Raw genomic sequence first — 8593 nt, forward strand, 5'->3', positions numbered from 1 at the left:
TCATTATTATCATTATTATTATTATTATTATTATCATTATTATTATTATTATCATTATTATTATTATCATTATTATTATTATTATTACAATCATCAATATCGTCATTATTAATGTTATTATTATTATCATTATTATCATAATTATTATACTTTTATCTATATAGCGCATAGAGACTGCTACGGAACATTAGCGATCTGGTTTGACGTTATACTCATTGTGCGTATTGTATGAGAATAAAGCGTCTACTGCAGGCGACATACTACGGCTTTCACAATGTCAAACTCCTGGTAGCTCCTGGCTTCGGTGTGCAGTAGGCCTGTGAAGCTAAATACCGTTTACCTCAGTCCGTTTAGCTGATGATCACTAAGAATTTTTACAGGATAGACGATAATAATGGAATGATCTTTTGTATTATCGGCTTTCGCACAAGAGGATAGAACGACGTTGTCCTTATATATTATATATTAGATTCTTTTACAGCTTTTGTATCAAAGCTCATAGTAGGAGAAGGAATGACATCAGAAAGTCATCTGATGTTCATCATGCTGTTATGACCTAAATCACTGTAATATGAAGAAGCTTGAATTTGCATCTCTTTCTTTAGTTCACTTCGTATTCATGTCTGCATCTTAACGAAACTTTCGCTTACCTTGCTTGTTTGATTTCTGAAAGCGGACAAAACTTTACGTACGGTATAAATGTTTTTGATACGCCGAAGATTCTGCGATAAGCACTATTGCACCGGCGTGAAATGAAAGTACGTATACTAGTATCAGAGGCAGAAAGGCTGCTGGAGCATGTGAATCTTACAAAGCGATTGATGCGAGTGGAAACAAAGGCGCCGAAAAGCCCCTGAATAGATCCCTTACTGTTTTTTTTTTTCTGTACGCCGTAACTGATACCCTCACCTCTTAAATTTTATTGTTTTGTCTCTTTGAGGATCTCCGAGGATGGGGAAGAAAATGTAGCCATTATAAACGACATTGTGAAAAAGTAACCAAGTGTTCCGCGGATTTGGCCTCCTTGATTTCCCCACACTGGTATAAAAAGCAATTGGATACACAATAATAGACTGTACTACAAAATATTAATATCATCTGCGGTTCGATATTCCGAAGGTTCGTTCATCCGAAAATGACAGCTCGTTATTCCAAAGGACCCTTTAATCCAAAAACGAAATTAGATTAGTATTTCCTTTCATTTTTTGATTAAATGACCTTATTTTCTTTTCGGAATAACGAACCTTCGGAGTAACCCCATTAATATTCTGATTAACGACCTCTTTCATTGTCGAATTAACGAACATCTTGGTATTAGGAGTCTGTGCGTTTCGGAATAACGAACTTTATTTCAGTCTCGGATTAAAGGCCTAATTTACCATTTGCAGATGAAACAAAAACCCAGCATTAGTGTTTTAAAATAGTTCTAAAATGTGAGCTAGGGATAGAAACAGCCACTGTAAAAATTTTAATCGGTAAAATCGATGTTAAGTATTGTTAAATATAAAAAAATGTGAACAATAGTTATAACTGAAATGTTTCGAGACTAAACCGTCTACAGTTACGGTTCATTGACAAAAATACAGATATCTCCTTTTATTTTAGGCTTTATCGCAAAAATTTTATATGATAGGATGTTCTGTGGTACAACAGACTTACACATATGCATCAATAATGTCATATTTTGATTTTTTTTTTTTTAAATCACTGTTCCAAAAGGTAAACAGGGCCCTTAACGAACCTTCGGAATAAGGAACATCAACGGAGATTATCAATAACGATGAGAAATGCAAACGACTATTATGTGGGAAGCAACATATCTGCATAATGAATCCAATATTGATACCTTTCACAAGGGCTTATCGAGCCAAAGTAATCATGTCCTAACAGACCGATTTACCAATGTTTTCAAATTATATGCTCGTTATTTACAAGACTTGTTAACGAGTTGTTCCCTTCCGGCCTACATAGGAATACCCAATGCATTTCAAATTACTGAAATCAAGTTTGCGGAGATAGCACAGGTTATGATGCTGAGAAATCTCAGGTCAACCTCATGCTCGCTTTTGTTGTTGTTGTTGTTCTCTTGATGATCCTTTGTTATCAAAGATATACATGTACGATTTACGATGTATCAGTAAACTGCATGTGGCAACAACAACACAAACGGACCACAATCTTTTTACGTCTACGCCTTCAGGACCTTAATGCTGACGCGCTTTAACGCGAAGGAGCCATCGTCATCGGCGCGCTTGACAGTCTCTCTCACCATAGTTATACTGGAGGACGCGAAGAAAAAAACACTTTTTATCTATACCACTTATTTTCTTCTCCCATGTTTATGAAGGATTTCTCGCCATGGTGCTCACCTGTGTCGGAGTCTTCCTGGTGGGTGTCAGATCCGTCTGCGAAGTCTCTTTTGCGACGGCAAAATCGCTCCCGCCGAAACTGCCATTTTTCTGGTCTTCCATCTTCTGAGATGTCCTATCCGCACACCGAGCAATAAAACGAACGCAGGAGCACTCTAACCTCTCCACGCGGGTTTTTCCTTTTCTTTGTTAGATGTGCAGCAAATTTTTCCCCAACTACTGGTTCGTAAACCCCGCTGGGAAGGAGAATTTGACTCGATAGGGTCGTGGGTTCGATCCTGTACAACCCCCTGTCTGCGCTGCCGGGAAAGGTCACAATTTTTTTTTTGGTCGGTAGTCGAGGAGGATTTTTGGAATAACGTCACGTGTAACACCACACAGTAGGGTGCATGGAGTCCAAGCGAACGGGAGAAAAATAAATACAACAGAGATTCGTCTGTGTTTTGCAATTTGCCAGATGAATTAAGTGTGACAACTTGTGTTTCTCTCTCTCTCTTTCTAACTTTAATCTCATTCCATTCGGCTTTGCGCACTTCGCTAAAACTCGAGTTGTGTAACGGAACCGTTATCATTTTAAGCCGTTTAAATGTTAACTAAAATAATCTGTTTATTCAACGCCGGGAGGTCAAGTAATTCTGTGTCTGCTATAATGACCAATCCTCAGACACGTCAAACACAACTTCATTTGATTACATCCTACAAGAAGAATGAGACGAGAGACAATTGTATGACAATTAACGCAGTAAATGTGCATGAGGTCCTAATATTCTGATAGCCCTCGACATAATTATGTCTATATTCCCTAGATTGATACAAAAATTAGTGTCGTCGAATATCTCGATACCAGTTACTCTTTAACAGTTTGTTCACCCTTTTCATAAAGATCTTCTTTACTGACCTTTATGCTATTTCTCGAAGTTGACCCTCTTTTGTTTGATTATTTTTTCTCTTTCACATAGAAATTTTATTTACATATAAACATTCAGGTACAAATGAATGTCACTCTCCATGATACATGGCATAAGAAATGCGATTTATAGTGTAAATGATATGAAACGATTCCATACGTGTATTGTATAACACCTATATTTCTTGACAGTAGTATCTTACTACTTTCTTCGATTGCTTTCAATAACAAAATTGGCAAAAAGGGTAATGATTTCTTTTTTTTTGTGTCTGGAAGAAAACTAGAAATGTCGCTATGGCAACTGGTATGTCTCGGCCATAATGCATGATTCTCCTAATAGTTCTATAGTCCAATGTCTTGGCTGTGTGTGATGACAGTTTCACATACATGTAATTGGCAAAATATCAAAATGACATGTTTGTCACAAAATGTGTAGAATATTCACTTTCCTTAAACTAGGTTTAATTGGATGAATGGCAATATTGTATAAGAGTGCAGGTATTTGGTGATTTGAGAATTTTAACTTGACTTTTGACCTTTTGATAAGTTTATGCCTTGAATAATTTTCAGGGTATGGAGAAAAAGTGTAATTTCAGTATTGAATAGTAAAATCATAGCATTCAACCTAGCCTTTGACGTTTGACCCTATAACCTTAAAATTCCCAAGAGAATCACTGTCAGGTAGAACATGCATAGTCGGTGTACTAAGTTTCATGATGATAACTTGAGTCACTTTTGAGATATGGAGAAAGAAGTGAAATTTAGCACTTTCACTTGACCTTTGACCTTTTGACCTTACGGTAAAAAACTTCCAAGAGAATATCTATTGGGTAATACATATGTATATTCAGTTTCAAGAAAAATCCTGCAGGCAATGCATAAATATGAAGGAAATAGTGAAATTTTGAGGAGTTGACTTTGACCTTTGACCAATGATCTTTGACCCATGACCCCGAAATTCCCTACATATTCACTGCCAGTCAGTACATGCATAATAAGTTTCATGAAGGTACATGTACCTCGAACCATTCGTGAGTTATGGAGAAAAATGTGAAATTTTAACATGTTCACTTGACCTTTGACCTCATTACCTAGAACTCTCACTGGAGAATCTTTATGAAGAAGTACAGGTATACACTATAAGTTTAAAGAAAATACCTTCAGGCATTGCATAGATATGGGGGAAAGAGTGAAATTTTGAACATTATTGACGGACGGACAACCCGAAAATGTAATGCCTCCGGCGACACTTCGTGGCGGAGGCATGAAAATAAGATATTTTGCATAGAAAAAAACAACAACAACAACCCAACGACAACAGTGTAACATTTAAGGTTTTCTGTAGAACCGATAGTATAAAGGTGCTTCTAGTAATCTGAGTTTCATTCTGGTACATAATTTTCATATTATTTGACAAATAAATTGTAACTCTCTATTGGTACCGATGCCAATTTTGATGACTATTAACGTTTATGCATTCCTCTCCCATAGTGGGATATCAATGTATTTGGTATAAATACAGATATTCTTTCATTTGATGAAGGAAAAAAACTAGTAATACTAAATATCGTCTGAACGCAATAGTTGGCAGCTCTGGATGCCGCATTATTAATTGCGATAACGAAGATGACCATTATCAGGAATGCCATGTCAAATGTTAACAGTGCGATAGATATACATCTGATTCTCATCAAGCGAAAATTTAGTTCAGGTCAAATAATGAATCATGAAATGATCATACATGCGATTAAAAAAGATGGCGCGTAACAAACAATGCGTACTTTTCTCTTTCATGTCTATTTCAATCAACTGGAGGCGACGAATTAAGCATTGAACATCAATAATTTACCACATTAGTTGTCGTTAAGCATAGTAAAACAACACATACGGGCTCGAAATGAAAGAGAAAATATCTTTTTTTTTTTTTGTCGGCTGTGTCCATTAAAAGCAGAAATGGGAAAGGCGTAAATTATTTTATTACATGTAATGAAAATAAAATACCCTCACAATATGCATTCACGATAAAATTCATTAAGCAATTGCAGATAAGGTCATTTCAAGAAAAAAATAATGTGACATACTTGTATACTGATATTGATCTCAAGGCAAATTCAGACGCCTGTTGGACAACAGGAATGCATTACGCAACTGATTGCTAATCATTGTTATACATTGTACTTTTTCTGTGGATTTTGTTTATTTTTAGTTCAATTTTATTGCCCCATCGCGTTTATCGGAAGTTTTGTTATACTGTGACTGACGAGAGACATTTTTTTTTTTTATGCCTCCGCCACGAAGTGGTGCCGGAGGCATTATGTTTTCGGGTTGTCCGTCCGTCCGTCCGTCCGTCCGTCCGTCCTTCCGTCCGTCCGTCCGTCCGTCCTTCCGTCCGTCCGTAATGAATTTTGTGGACAAGGTAACTATCAAAACCCATTGAGGTATCCTAATGAAACTTGGCATGTATGTGTATTAGGGGGTGAAGTTGTGCCTATCAACTTTTGGGTGCACATGCTCAAGGTCAAAGGTCAAAAGGTCAAGGTCAAATACATAAAATTTCACTATTTCCACCAAATCTATTGAATGCCTGAAGATATTTTCTTGAAACTTAGTGTATACATGTATTACCCAATTAAGATTCTCTGGTGAAAGTTTGGGTCATGAGGTCAAAGGTCAAAGGTCAAAAGGTCAGGGTCAAATACATAAAATTTCACTATTTCCACCATATCTATTGAATGCCTGAAGATATTTTCTTGAAACTTAGTGTATACATGTATTACCCAATTAAGATTCTCTGGTGAAAGTTTGGGTCATGAGGTCAAAGGTCAAAGGTCAAAAGGTCAAGTAAAAATATTAAAACTTTTTTTTTTCTCCATACCTTGGAAAATTGTTCAAGGTATCTTCATGGAACATAGTATATACATATACTGACTAGAAGTGATTATCTAGAGAATGTAGGGTTCATGGGGTCAAAGGTCAGGGGTCAAAGGTCAAGTGCAACACTTCAAAATTTTACTATACCCTCCTTTCATGCGATGCCAGCAGGGTTATTTTTTTTTTACACTTGGTGTATGCATACATGTGTAACCTAATAGAAATTCTCTGGAAAGTTTTTTTTTTCTTCTTTTTTTACCTCAAAGGTCAAAAGGTCAAGTGAAAGTGCTGAACTAACTTTTTCCTCCATATCTCGGAAGTGGCTCAAGTTATCTTGAAACTTAGTACATATTATGCATGTTCTACCTGAAAGTGATTATCTTATGAATTTTAAGGTCAAGGGCCAGATGAAAATGGTAACAATTTACTATTCAATTCAGAAATTGCACTTTTTCTCCACACCTGTACCTTGAAAATTACTCAATGCCTAAATGTATGAATGGGTCAAAGTCGAGTTAAAGTCCTTAAATCCCTAGATATATGCTCTCCTATTCATCCAATTAAACCTAGGTCAAGGAAGGTGAACATTCAACACATTTGTGACAAACTTGTCATTTCAATATTTTGCCAATTTTGTGAAAATGTAATCACACATTGTCCACATGTACTATCTAGACATATTGGGAAAATCATGCATTATGGCGGAGGCATACCAGTCGCCAAAGCGACATTTCTAGTTTCTTTTTAAATTTGATTTGGGTCGGGGTGGGGTGGGGCTGCATGGAGGAGCAAACGCACTCTTAATCGATATAGGTGTCATCATGATGGTGTTTTAAGATAAGATAATGCATATACATTGTATAGCGCATGGAAACAGTATTTCTGACAACGATAATTTAGTTTTCGCTTGAATCGGCACATTGATTTACGTATTTTGATCTACGTATTGGCGATTTTAACATAATACTGCAAAACCGCCAGGATTGACCTTTAAAGGCATAATTTACCATTTGCAGATGAAACAAAAACCCAACATTAGTGCTTTAAAATAGTTCTAAAATGTGAGTTAGGGGTAGAAACAACCACTGTAAAAATTTGAATCCGTATAATCGATGTTAAGTATTGTTAAATACACAAAATGCGAACAAAAGCTATAATAAGAATGCTTCCAGACTAAACCGTATACAGTTATGGTTTATTGAGAAAAATGCTGATATCTTCTCATATTTTAGGCTTTATTGCACAAATTTTATATGGTAGGATGTTTTGTGATACACCAGACCTACACATATGCATCAAATGTGATATCTTGAACATTTTTGAAATCACTGCTCCCAAAGGTAAACTAGACCTTTAAATATGTCAATATACAGAAAAGGAAGCGTAAAGCATATTATATATATATATATTTTTTGATCAACACAAATCGATTTTCTCAGTAGCATCATGGTTGAGGAAATTTAACTTTAGCTAACCTCGGTGACTTTTAATGTTGACATGTGACCTTAATCCCGTCTTTGTATGTACAGTCCGACTTCTGCTATCCGGACATGTCGGGACCGGCGTTCATCTGGATAAGGGATTTAGTCGGATATGGGAGACTCAATGGGAGACTCACGCAGCTGGCCATCCAATACATAGTACTATGTTTGTACACTGTACATGAACATGTATTGACCGATTCTGTGACGCGCAATGTGTATTTTTGGCATGGGCAGCGCCATTACTGCGGTGTATCATCCGACCCCCCCCCCCCTCCTCTCTCCCCACCCCTCTTACGCGCGCAGAATGAAAAACTGATGCATGGTTGTTTTAGCCAATGGGCATCTCGTACTGAGTGCGCGAATGCTTGCTTAGTGCGCGAACCTTTGTTACAAGTGCGCGATAAACATGTTGCCCGTGGGGTGGGGGAGAGCAGGGGGGGGGGGGGGGTCGGCTGAGACACCACAATTTGAGCTCATGGCTGCGCCACAGATTCTGTGGGCTGCGCCCAGTGCCATAAAATGTCTGCTGCCCTCAACGAACCCGAATCGGTCAATACCTTGCAGGTATAGCGTACACTGGAACACTTGCTTTGCTCTCAGCCCCAAACTGTTGGGGGGGGGGGGGGGGGGGTGGGAGGTAGTGAATGTCTGAATGCATGTTGTTAGATGAAAAATTTGATGTGAATGTATATTAGATATGTTGGGAATAATACGTAATTCATGTGAGTTTGTATAGGATTTTGTTTGCGTTTGAAATCTTCCTTTCCCCCGTAATTATTTAGATTAAAAAACAACAACAACAACAACAAAAACAAGCCGAGAACGCATCCGGATAATAGAGTGATCAGGATAGAGGGAGGCCGGATATGAGAGGTCGGACTGTATCTTTTTATGCCTCCGCCACGAAGTGGTGCCGGAGGCATTATGTTTTCGGGTTGTCCGTCCGTCCGTCCTTCCGTCCG

The sequence above is a fragment of the Diadema setosum genome, chromosome 15 (genome assembly GCF_964275005.1).
Source record: "Diadema setosum chromosome 15, eeDiaSeto1, whole genome shotgun sequence".
Lineage (NCBI taxonomy): Eukaryota > Metazoa > Echinodermata > Echinoidea > Diadematoida > Diadematidae > Diadema > Diadema setosum.